Source organism: Marmota flaviventris, chromosome 13 (assembly GCF_047511675.1).
Source record: "Marmota flaviventris isolate mMarFla1 chromosome 13, mMarFla1.hap1, whole genome shotgun sequence".
Lineage (NCBI taxonomy): Eukaryota > Metazoa > Chordata > Mammalia > Rodentia > Sciuridae > Marmota > Marmota flaviventris.
The window spans coordinates 4,502,042-4,515,132 of NC_092510.1; positions in this window are offsets into that span (position 1 = coordinate 4,502,042).

A 13,091-nucleotide genomic window follows, 5' to 3' on the forward strand; every position below is an offset into this window, starting at 1 on the left:
TACTATATTAAATGTTCTTAGTAACAGGTAGTAAAAGCACACTATTGGGTAAATAGTGGCATAACATCTCTATTAATTATTAATTATTCAATTTATTTGGAGAATATTATTCCTAAGAGTCATATCATTGTTCATTTTTTTCAGGTTATAATTATTGGAGAAATAAAGACAGGTGTAGATAAGGTATGGGGATATTAAAGTAAGCCCCAGATTTCTGTATCTTGAGTAACAAATTTTTAAATTTTTATCCTGCAATTCTGGAGAGTCACACAGCCTCCAAAACAGGGTAAGTATAAAGACCTCAAAGACACAGAGCAGCTAGCACCTATTCAGTGAAAATGAGGGTCATTGGGGAGAAATACTCCCAGTATTTTCAAGAGAAATGTGGTCAGTTACATGTTGATCCTTCCTGGCTCTTGATGCTTCATGTACAGAAACATTCTGAAAAAGTTGGGCAATCCCTAAAAGTAACCCCCAAGGATACTTGACTGACTTCAAAGGATGTAGGAAAATATTTTTCCCCAATATTGACTTCCTATTTATGATTGAATCCCTAGCATGGAAATATAACCAAGAATGGGTACAATAATATGGATAAGAAAGAGACATGTAGCACTTGAACCTCCCACACAATTTACTTAAGTCTCATGCTCTACCGACTGAGCTAGCTGTGCATCTCACAATTCACTTAATTAAATATCTTTGTACTTTCCCTACCTCTTTTATTGTACTTTATAATATATAATGGTAATTATACCCTTGGGATGGCATGGTAGACAGTATATAGCATAGACTCCCCAAACTTCTCTATGATAGACTGTTTACAAGATACTATAAACTAAACCTATCCCTTTTTTGTCTTACAGGGACAGGAGCACATGTCCTCACACTGAGAAAAACAAAATTCTTATTCAGATAAGCCATTAACAATGTACAAACCTGTTCAAAAGTTAAAGCACAAGATTACCCTATATTTTTTCATGTGTTAGTGCTTTGGCTCAAAAAAAAATTCCCACACATGTTGATTTAAGTTGACTGGAACATGTAAATGTTGCAAGATAAAGACCAATTTTAGGTATAAGAAAACCAAGGTAATGGTAATGATGTTTCTGTGATCCTTGAGTTTTGGTTTCAGATATGGACGTACAATGGCCATTCTTTTTCTCTCAGGGGTTGTGCCTGTATCTTTCCTCTCATATTCATTGCATGTCATTTCACACAGGATAACAGTTCTGAGAAGTCATTTTAATTTTTTCTATGGAAAGTGTACATTGTAATCTGGGAGTCACTGGGGAGCTCCTGCATTTTTAAATGTTCAGCCTAACAATAAGATGTTTTGTGGGGAGCCACACTGAATGACCACACCTTCCAGTCCTGAAGAAGGAGGCTCTGACCAGTCACTACCTTTGTGGTCACTCATGGGCCATTACCCCCATACCATAGGCATAATTGTGGGATGAAACAATGTAAAAAATGGAATTCATGTACTGCCAGGAGTGATTGATTGATTCAAATTTTTGAGATGAGATTAAAATTGCTGTACAATCAGAACATGCCATTTGGCTCTCTAAAAGAGACTATCATGTCATTTGAGGGACTTAATCAAGGGTTTACTCCTAGGGAAATAGAGGGAGATTTACAGGAAGAGTACCTACCTGTAACCCAATCTCTCCAACAGAGATTAACTAATGCACCCAGCCAAAATTTTTGGTAGGGGCCCTGACCTTTTCCTTAACCCAGAGAACAACAACAACAACAAAAAATAAAAAATAAAAATTAATTGGCTCACAGAAAATCTAATCTGGGATTGTTGATGACCCCTAAGAATGGAAAAGTTAAAATAGCCCACGTATTAGTTGATGAACAACTTCAGACTTGTCATTTAGAACCTACACTCAGCCCTTGGAACACACCCATCTGTGTAATTAGGAAAAAATCTGGTAACTGGAGATTATTACAAGACCTAAGATCTATTAAATTGTGTTATAGAGCCCATTGGAGCATTACAATCTGGGCTTCCTTCTCCTAAAGCTATTCCTTTATATTATTATTTGATAATAATAGATCTAAAAAATTGCTTCTTCTCTATACCTTTGCACCCAGATGACTATAAAGAGTTTGCCTTTAGTGTCCCAGCAATTAATTTTAAAGAACCAGTTAAAAGGTATTGCTGGAAAGTGTTGCATAAGGAAATGCATAACAGTCCTACCCTATTTAAAAATGTTGTGACACAGGCTATCACACCCATGAGGGAGAAATTCCCTGATGCATATATTATTCATTTTATGAAAGACATTCTCATGATAACCCAGATGTACTCTTAAAATTTCTTGACCAATTAGAGATGTCACTCACAGCAATGGTTTTTTGCATTGAACCTCAAAAGATGCTAAAGATATCTCCTTTTCAATATCTAGGTTATGTGATTAAAGGACATACAATCCATCCACAAAACTTACAAATGAGAAAGGCCAAGATATTGTAGAACAAGCTTATTTATCTATTAAGCTACAATTACAAAAGGTAAAAGGGGGAGATAGGAGTAGGACTCTCCAAAATAATCTCAATCATGCTCTGTTTTTTAAAATTTTCTAAGTTATGACTCAGAAGGTCACACTGCAGCTGAGTGACATGTCTTCCACAAGGACAGGCACTTTAGCAGAATTTGGTGGAAGGACTTGCAGACTGGCCAATGGAGAGGACCAGATCCAATGATCATGTGGGCCAGAGGTCATGCTTATATTTTTCAAGAAGGTGATTTTCCTCCTATTTTGATACCTGAATTCACCATCAGGCCTGGAGGACCTAGAACCAAGCTTCAAACGACTGAAGAGCAACCCAGAGATGCCAGACCTGACTCCCTCCAACAAGAGGAACTCTTGAAGGAAGAGAGGAAGAAAGATGGCCCAGAGAGACACAATGGGGGAGCCACCCTCATGGAAGGACCTGAAGAATTTGACACTGCAGGTGAACAAATGATTAGACAGTAAGAAAAGTAAAATCTCCAACCATGACCCTCACTGCAGGAATAGCTCTCTTGAGCCATCAGGTAAAGGGGAATCAGGGAGACACTTACTGGACCTATTTTCCAGACCCACCTTTAGTACACCCAGCAGTGTGGACTGGAAAATCCATCCCAGTGTTTACTAATGACTAATTCATGATGGGAGTATTTATAGACACCCCTATTTCTCCCAACCATGTGACTGGATTTATTTATTCTGGCTATAGTGCCCAACAACCCTTGTGTTGGTCCCACAATAAACATGCTGGCTGTCTAAAAGTGTCATTTGAGGAAAAGACAGAAGTTGAGGGACCAACTAATCATACTGTTAATGGAGACTCAAAGCCTTAGATCAGCTATTAAAATGGGACTTTCTCCTAACCTGTCATCTCAACAGAAGGTCCATGAATACCTCTTTCTCCTAACACTTCTCCAATAGAAATTGGCACCTTTCCTAAGAGGATATGTAGTATTTATACTTTTCTAGTACAGCATATATGTGTAGAAATTGTGGGTATATTTTGGATTGGTCTCCTAAAATTGACAAAAGGCAGTTATGCAAGGGTAATGCCATGAATCCTGGTGGATTTGTTAGTAGCATCCTGACCTTCAGTGAAGGTGACATTCAGAAAGGTGTTTGGCACTTAATTGTTGCCTCAGAATTCTTACATTTTACTGACAAACCTTTACCAGACTTTGTAGGCAAGAACTGGAACAGGAAGGTTCTTCCTATGGCTTATGGGCCTGAGTTCAATCTCCTTATGTTTTAATTACTGGAAATGTAAAAGTCAAAAGGGAAGATGATAGATATCTTGTAACATGTAGTAAATGTAATTTAATTAATTGTGTCACCAGAAATAATAGAGAAAAAGGAACGATGATATTTCATCAGCCCTCTTTTGTCTTATTACCAGGAAATATTTGAGAGGCATGGTAGGCTGATGCTGGTTTTCAAGTCTTACTACAAATACGCACCCAGCTTGCAAGACCTAAATGTGCTCTTGGGCTCATAATAATGGGAGTTGTTCCCTTGCTTTCTTTCATTGCCTTCATGGTCACAGCTTTGGTGGCCCTATCTCAGCTATTCAACATGCAAAGTTTCTTAATAATTTGGCTCAAAATACTTCCAAGGCTCTTCATAATTAAATAAATGTTGATGAAAGGATTGAGACCAAGCTAAATGCCTTAGAGGCTGCTTTCATGAATATAAATAATGAACTTTCCACTTTGAAATTCAAGGGGAGACTTAAATGTCATGCTAGCTATAAGTATGTGTGTGTTAATGCTGCCAAATGCAATGCTTCTTAATGGTATTGGGAGAAGGTTCAAAACCATTTGTTGAATATTTGGCAGAATAATGATAACAGTGTGGATCTTTAGGAGCTGCATCATTAGAAGCAAGATATACAAAAAAGTAAGTTTGATTTTTCAGATCCTACTTCTTTAGCTGATCAAATACTTAAAGATTTAAACAGCTTTAACCCTGGAAACATTCTTAAACACTCTTCATGGTATATCCTTGTATTGTTCTTGTTGCTACTAATTCTCTCTTGTGTTGTAATTGTAGGATGTCATGCCCCCTGAATAAGAATTTGGGGACTTGAAATAGTGAACCATCACCTGTTTTTTCAAAGAAAGAAGGAGGGATATGTAAAGAGCCATTCTGAATGACCTATGCCTTCCAGTCCTGAAGCAGGAGGCTCTGACCAGTCACTACATTTGTGGTGACTTGTGCATTGTCCCAGCTCAGATAGAGAGATGGGTCTTCAGGTGTGGCATGTGAGGGTTGGGTTACACTCACCTGTTCCTTTTAACTCTGCCTCTTCTGGAATTTTTGAATAGAACTTTCTAAGAACAAGAGTCCCTGCAATAAAATCTATCTTCTGAACATGGTCACTCTTTCTCACAAGCCTCTTGTGACTTTCTCTTGAGTTCCCTTATGGGGAGCCAGAGGCTGAGAGTGGAGAAGCTGCCCTGAAGCTTGTGTAAACAAAGTGTGTCTGTGTTTTATTTGGTGTCCCTGGAAATTCACACAAGTGGTCTTAAGTTCAGCTGACTGTGCAGATTGGGGATGGCAGTTTGTAACTGGGCTTCAGAGGGGTTATGCACGTGTGGGTGTGTGTTTGCACTTGTGCACACCCCCCCCCCACACACACACTCTTGTGGCTTATATTTTTCAAGAGTAAAAGCAAAAGCAAAAATGACCCTGGGATGACTAGATAATCCACACACACAGAAAAGTATTTGGATACATACCTCACATCATATACAAAAATAATTTTTTTAAAAAAAATGTATCAAAGGCCTTTGTGTAATAAGTAGAAGCATAAAACTCATAAAAAAAAGTTGAGGAAATTTTCATTACTTTGGATGTGGTAATGACTGTTTAATATTTGTATTTATTTTAATCATGCCACTCTTCTGTTTAGAATAACTCCCATTTAAAAGTGGTATGTTTTTATATAAAAATAAACCCTAATGTGATTTGTAACTGAAATTCATTATTAAAAAATAAAATTAAAAAATGAACAAAGGCACTGGAGGTGTAGCTCAGGGGTAAAGCACCCCTGAGTTCAATTTTCTGTATCAACCAATAATTATTAAAGGAACAAAGACATTTCTGAATGTAACAAGCTTAATCTTGACTCTGTTGACACTTCTGTGGGTTTGGTGAAAATGAGAACCATTTTCATGATAATTCATAATTTGTTAAAAATATGCCCATAAAATTATAAGATTTCTCTTTTTTTGTGACTCAACAATATATTCATGACTACATAAAAAAGCAACAAGTATACAGATGTTAGTTTGGAGTCAGAAGGTAATTAGTTAATATTATTTGTTTGACAGCCCTTCAGCTGAACTGACTGAACACAGTGCTAGGGATCATTTGGCACCAGAGAAATAATCTTTACTCTTGAGAAATTTTAATTTTATTTAAGTCTATAGATTAAGAAAAAATGGATGTCCAGGTTTGACTTACACAAGGTAAATGTGGTTGGAGTTTTTCAAATAGAAGTCCCCATTGGGGGAAGGGGAAGATGGCAGCGAGGGGAGTGCATTGCCCCCGTGTGCCGTGTCACTGTGTGGGAGAATGACGAGTCAGGACGGCTAAAGGCTATCTTGTTAGGAATTTCCAGCAATAGTGGGGTGCTCCGGAACCTGGAGGAAGTATTTCCATCGCACGAGGATTGGCTACGGGGGCTCAAACGCGAGAGATTTGTCCGCACGGAGGGTCACGCTGATTATTCAGCAAATCGCCCCACGGCTAGAGTCTGCGGCGCGTGCTGGGAAATGAGGAGATAGAGACGCAGAGATACAGTGCTGCAGTTTCCGTGGGCTTCTGCCAGCTGTGCAATTACCGTACTAAGTGCTGAATTCTGGGTTTGAGACGGGGGAAGGAAGCGGTCCAATTCAGTTCTCCACACTGGTCAGACCACAGAGGAGGCCAGCGGCCACCATCTTGGAGAGCTGACGTCACCATCCCTGTTTTCGACTGATCGCAGCTCATTCAGCCATAGAACAGGTAATCTCAGGCTGCCATTCACCTGCGGCTTTCAGACAAATTACTCACGCTCAGTGCTAAATAACCCGCGGAAACTGCTTCTTGGAGCCTGCTCTTATCAGAGCATACACCGAGCATGGAGCGGCCGAGTTCCGGCTCCCGGAACTACTCTGGCCCAGGGCTAAGGAGCCTGCAGAAACTGCTTCTCGGTCCGGGTCCTGCTGAGTACTGTGGAGGTAAATATCAACCGAGCCTTCGTGGGCAGTGGCAACAGGACTGAGACGGGGCCTGTGAGGGCCGGTCAGGACTCACCCATTGCTTTGGTCACCCGGCAAAGGGAACAAAATGCTGCCATTCGCATAGGATACCAACATGGCAGAGATCTGATGTCATCAGAAAGTGGCGGAGGAGAGAACTTCATCAATACCAGCGGCAACAGAAACAGTTGGTCTCCTGGTAGGGAGGGTGAGTCACAGACACCTGAGTCTCTCTCGCTTTGTAGTCGATCCAGAGGGGAGGAGCGGGGCCGCTGCCCGCGCCTGGAGCAGGCCCAGTGGCTCGCCGGCATGGTGGTCGAGTGACCCCAATTGGAGAGGGGGCAGAGCGGAGCCGCCACCCACGCCTGCAAGGTGGGCAGACCTGCAACCAACCTGCAGATCAAGCCCAGCAGTCCGTGGGCATGGTAGGAGGGGCAGGGCAGAGCAGCCGCCCACGCCTGCAAGGTAAGCAGACCTGCAACAGACCAGCGGATCAGGCCCAGCGGAATGCCAGCATGGTACACATGTTACCCCAACTGGAGTATGGGCAGAGCAGAGCTGCCACCTGTGCCCGAAAGGTGGGCAGACCTGCGACCGACCAGCGGGACAGGCCCAGTGGCCTGCCGGTGCGACAGACATGTCACCCCATTTGGAGTAGAAGCAGAGCAGAGCCTTCGCCCGCGCCTGGAACAGGCCCAGTGGCCCGCGGGTGTGGTAGACAAGTCACACCAATTGGAGGGGGGCAGAGCAGAGCCGCCGCCCGTGCCTGCAGGGTAGGCAGACCTGCGACCGACAGGTGGATCAGGCCCGGTGGCCTGCCGGCGTGATACACACCTCACCCCAATTGGAGTAGGGGCAGAGCAGAGCCGCCTCCCGCGCCCGGAATAAGCCCAGCAACCCACCGGCATGGTAGACACATCACCCCAACTGGAGTAAGGGCAGAGCAGAGCCGCCGCCAGCGCCTGCAAGGTAGGCAGACCTGTGACTGACCGGCAGCATAGGCCCAGGGGTCCGAGGGCGTGGTAGACACCTCACACCAATTGGAGGAGGGGCAGAGCAGAGCCGCCACCCGTGCCTGCAAGGTAGGCAGACCGCCGTTCGACCCTGAAAGGGAGACTTTTCAACTATACAAGAGCAATATAAATATATAGGGGGAAATATTTTCAAAAACACAACAGTTTCACCAAGCAGAAAGAAGCGCAAGCAGTATGAAAAGACAAGGAAAGAAAGGACCACAAGCAATGCAGGTCAACTCAACTTTAGAAGAGTAACAGCTGCAGAAGATGGAATGTCAGATAAAGAATTCAGGATATACATGCTTCAGATGATCTGGAGACTTGAAGAATGAGACAGAATCCCAAATCCTAGAAGCCTACAGGACGCCAAATGTGCAAAATCATAAGAGATCCACACCTAGACACATTATAATGAAGATGCCTAACATACAGAATAAGGAGAGAATTTTAAAAGCTACAAGAGAAAGGAAGCAGATTACATTTAGGGGTAAGCCAATCAGGATAACAGCTGATCTTTCAACACAGACTCTGAAAGCTAGAAGATCCTGGAATAACATATTTCAAACACTGAAAGAAAATGGGTTCCAACCAAGAATTGTGTATCCAGCGAAATTAAGCTTCAGGATGGAAGATGAAATTAAAACCTTCCACGATAAACAAAAGTTAAAAGAATTTGCAGCTAGAAAACCATCTCTTCAAAACATCCCCGGCAAAACATTACAGGAAGAGGAAATGGAAAATAACAATGAAAACCAACAGTGGGGGGTAGGACAGTAAAGGGGGGGGAAATAATCAAAGAGGAAAACAAACCATGTTTAGTAACATAAATAAACAAATATGGCTGGAAGAACAACCCATATCTCAATAATAACCCTAAACGTCAATGGCTTAAACTCACCAATTAAGAGACACAGGCTAGTAGAATGGATCACAAGAAAAGACCCAACAATATGCTGCCTACAGGAGACGCATTTGATAGGAAAAGACATACATAGGCTGAAGGTGAAAGGTTGGGAAAAATCATATCACTCATATGGACTTCGGAAACAAGCAGGAGTGTCCATACTCATACCAAATGAAATAAATTTCAAGCCAAAGTTAATCAAAAGGGATAAAGAGGGACACTACACACTGCTTAAGGGAACCATACACCAACAAGACATAACAATCATAAATATATATGCCCCAAACAATGGTGCAGATATGTTCATCAAACAAACTCTTCTCAAGTTCAAGAGTCTAATAGACCACCATACAATAATCATGGGAGAGTTCAACACACCTCTCTTGCCACGGGACAGATCTTCCAAACAAAAGTTGAATAAGGAAACTATAGAACTCAATAACACAATTAATAACCTAGACTTAATTGACATATATAGAATATACCACCCAACATCAAGCAGTTACACTTTTTTTTTCAGCAGCACATGGATCCTTCTCAAAAATAGATCATATATTATGTCACAGGGCAACTCTTAGACAATATAAAGGAGTAGAGATAATACCATGCATCTTATCTGATCATAATGGAATGAAACTGAAAATCAATGATAAAAGAAGGAAGGAAAAAGAATACATCACTTGGAGAATGAACAATAGGTTACTGAATGATCAATGGGTTATAGAAGACATCAAGGGGGAAATTAAAAATTCTTAGAGATAAATGAAAACACAGACACAACATATCGGAATCTATGGGACACATTGAAAGCAGTTCTAAGAGGAAAATTAATTGCCTGGAGTTCATTCCTTAAAAAAAGAAAAAAACCAACAAATAAATGATCTCATACTTCATCTCAAAATCCTAGAAAAAGAAGAGCAAAACAACAGCAAAAAAAGTAGAAGGCAAGAAATAATTAAAATCAGAGCTGAAATTAATGAAATCGAAACAAAAGAAACAATTGAAAAAATTGACAAAACTAAAAGTTGGTTCTTTGAAAAAATAAACAAAATCGACAGACCCTTAGCCATGCTAACGAAGAGAAGAAGAGAGAGAACTCAAATTACTAGCATACGGGATGAAAAAGACAATATCACAACAGACACTTCAGAAATACAGAAGATAATCAAAAATTATTTTGAATCCTTATACTCCAATAAATTAGAAGATAGTGAAGGCATAGATAAATTTCTTAAGTCATATGATCTGCCCAGATTGAGTCAGGAGGATATATACAACCTAAACAGACCAATATCAATTGAGGAAACAGAAGAAACCATCAAAAGACTACCAACTAATAAAAGCCCAGGACCGGATGGGTATACAGCAGAGTTTTACAAAACCTTTAAAGAGGAACTAATACCAATACTTTTCAAGCTACTTCAGGAAATAGAAAAAGAGTGAGAACTTCCAAATTCATTCTACAATGCCAACATCACCCTGATACCTAAATGAGACAAAGAAACTTCAAAGAAAGAAAACTACAGACCAATATCTCTAATGAACTTAGATACAAAAATCCTCAATGAAATTCTGGCAAATCGGATACAAAAACATATCAAAAAAATTGTGCACCATGATCAAGTAGGATTCATCCCTGGGATGCAAGGCTGGGTCAATATACGGAAATCAATAAATGTTATTCACCACATCAATAGACTTAAAAATAAGAACCATATGATCATCTCAATAGATGCGGAAAAAGCATTCGACAAAGTACAGCATCACTTTATGTTCAAAACTCTAGAAAAACTAGGGATAACAGGAACATACCTCAATATTGTAAAAGCAATCTATGCTAAGCCTCAGGCTAGCATCATTCTGAATGGAGAAAAATTGAAGGCATTCCCTCTAAAATCTGGAACAAGACAGGGATGCCCTCTCTCACTACTTCTGTTCAACATAGTTCTCGAAACACTGGCCAGAGCAATTAGACAGATGAAAGAAATTAAAGGCATCAAAATAGGAAAAGAAGAACTTAAATTATCACTATTTGCACTTGACATGATTCTATACCTAGCAGACCCAAAAGGGTCTACAAAGAAACTATTAGAGCTAATAAATGAATTCAGCAAAGTGGCAGGATATAAAATCAACACGCATAAATCAAAGGCATTCCTGTATATCAGCGACAAATCCTCTGAAATGGAAATGAGGACAACCACTCCATTCACAATATCTTCAAAAAAAATAAAATACTTGGGAATCAACCTAACAAAAGAGGTGAAAGACTTATACAATGAAAACTACAGAACCCTAAAGAGAGGAATAGAAGAAGATCTTAGAAGATGGAAAAATATACCCTGTTCATGGATAGGCAGAACTAACATCATCAAAATGGCGATATTACCAAAAGTTCTCTATAGGTTTAATGCAATGCCAATCAAAATCCCAAGGGCATTTCTTGTAGAAATAGAGAAAGCAATCATGAAATTCATATGGAAAAATAAAAGACCCAGAATAGCAAAAACAATGCTAAGCAGGAAGTGTGAATCAGGTGGTATAGCGATACCAGACTTCAAACTATACTACAGAGCAATAGTAACAAAAACAGCATGGTACTGGTACCAAAACAGGCGGGTGGACCAATGGTACAGAATAGAGGACACAGAAACCAATCCACAAAACTACAACTAACTTATATTTGATAAAGGGGCTAAAAGCATGCAATGGAGGAAGGATAGCATCTTCAACAAATGGTGCTGGGAAAACTGGAAATCCATATGCAACAAAATGAAACTGAATCCCTTTCTCTCGCCATGCACAAAAGTTAATTCAAAATGGATCAAGGAGCTTGATATCAAATCAGAGACACGCCATCTGATAGAAGAAAAAGTTGGCTACGATCTACATACTGTGGGGTCGGGCTCCAAATTCCTCAATAGGACACCCATAGCACAAAAGTTAATAACTAGAATCAACAAATGGGACTTACTCAAACTAAAAAGTTTTTTCTCAGCAAAAGATACAATAAGAGAGGTAAATAGGGAGCCTACATCCTGGGAACAAATCTTTACTCCTCACACTTCAGATAGAGCCCTAATATCCAGAGTATACAAAGAACTCAAAAAATTAGACAATAAGATAACAAACAACTCAATCAACAAATGGGCCAAGGACCTGAACAGACACTTCTCAGAGGAGGACATACAATCAATCAACATGTACATGAAAAAATGCTCACCACCTCTAGCAGTCAGAGAAATGCAAATCAAAACCACCCTAAGATACCATCTCACTCCAGTAAGATTGGCAGCCATTAGGAAGTCAAACAACAACAAGTGCTGGCGAGGATGTGGGGAAAAGGGTACACTTGTACATTGCTGGTGGGACTGCAGATTGGTGCAGCCAATTTGGAAAGCAGTATGGAGATTTCTTGGAAAGCTGGGAATGGAGCCACCATTTGACCCAGCTATTCCCCTTCTTGGTCTATTCCCTAAAGACCTAAAAAGAGCATGCTACAGGGACACTGCTACATCGATGCTCATAGCAGCACAATTCACAATAGCTAGACTGTGGAACCAACCTAGATGCCCTTCAATGGATGAATGGATAAAAAAATGTGGCATTTATACACAATGGAGTTTTACACTGCATTAAAAAATGACAAAATCATAGAATTTACAGGGAAATGGATGGCATTAGAGCAGATTATGCTAAATGAAGCTAGCCAATCCCTAAAAAAACAAATGCCAAATGTCTTCTTTGATATAAGGAGAGTAACTAAGAACAGAGTAGGGTTGAAGAGCATGAGGAGAAGATTAACATTAAACAGGGATGAGAGGTGGGAGGGAAAGGGTGAAAGAAGGGAAAATGCTTGGAAATGGAAGGAGACCCTCAGAGTTATACAAAAGTACATACAAGAGGAAGTGAGGGGAAGGGGAAAAATAATACAAGGGGGACAAACGAATGTCAGTAGAGGGGGCAGAGAGAGAAGAGGGGAGGGGAGGGGAGGGGAGGGGGGATAGTAGTGGATAGGAAAGGCAGCAGAATACAACAGACACTAGTATGGCAATATGTAAATCAATGGATGTGTAACTGATGTGATTCTGCAATCTGTATATGGGGTAAAAATGGGAGCTCATAACCCACTTGAATCAAATTGTGAAATATGATATATCAAGAACTATGTAATGTTTTGAACAGCCAACAATAAAAAATTTAAAAAAAATAGAAAACTAATACAGAGCATTCTCTTAAGACTTCTGTCCTGAAAATACTGCCCTATTTGCTTTGATAACTAAATGATCATTTAATTGTTCCTCTAGCAACACTTGAGGTCAATAAAGAACTGTGGAACATGTCTGGTTGGAGAAGAAATTTTGGGATACCAAGAAGAAAGTTACACTGAACCTCAAAGGAGAAG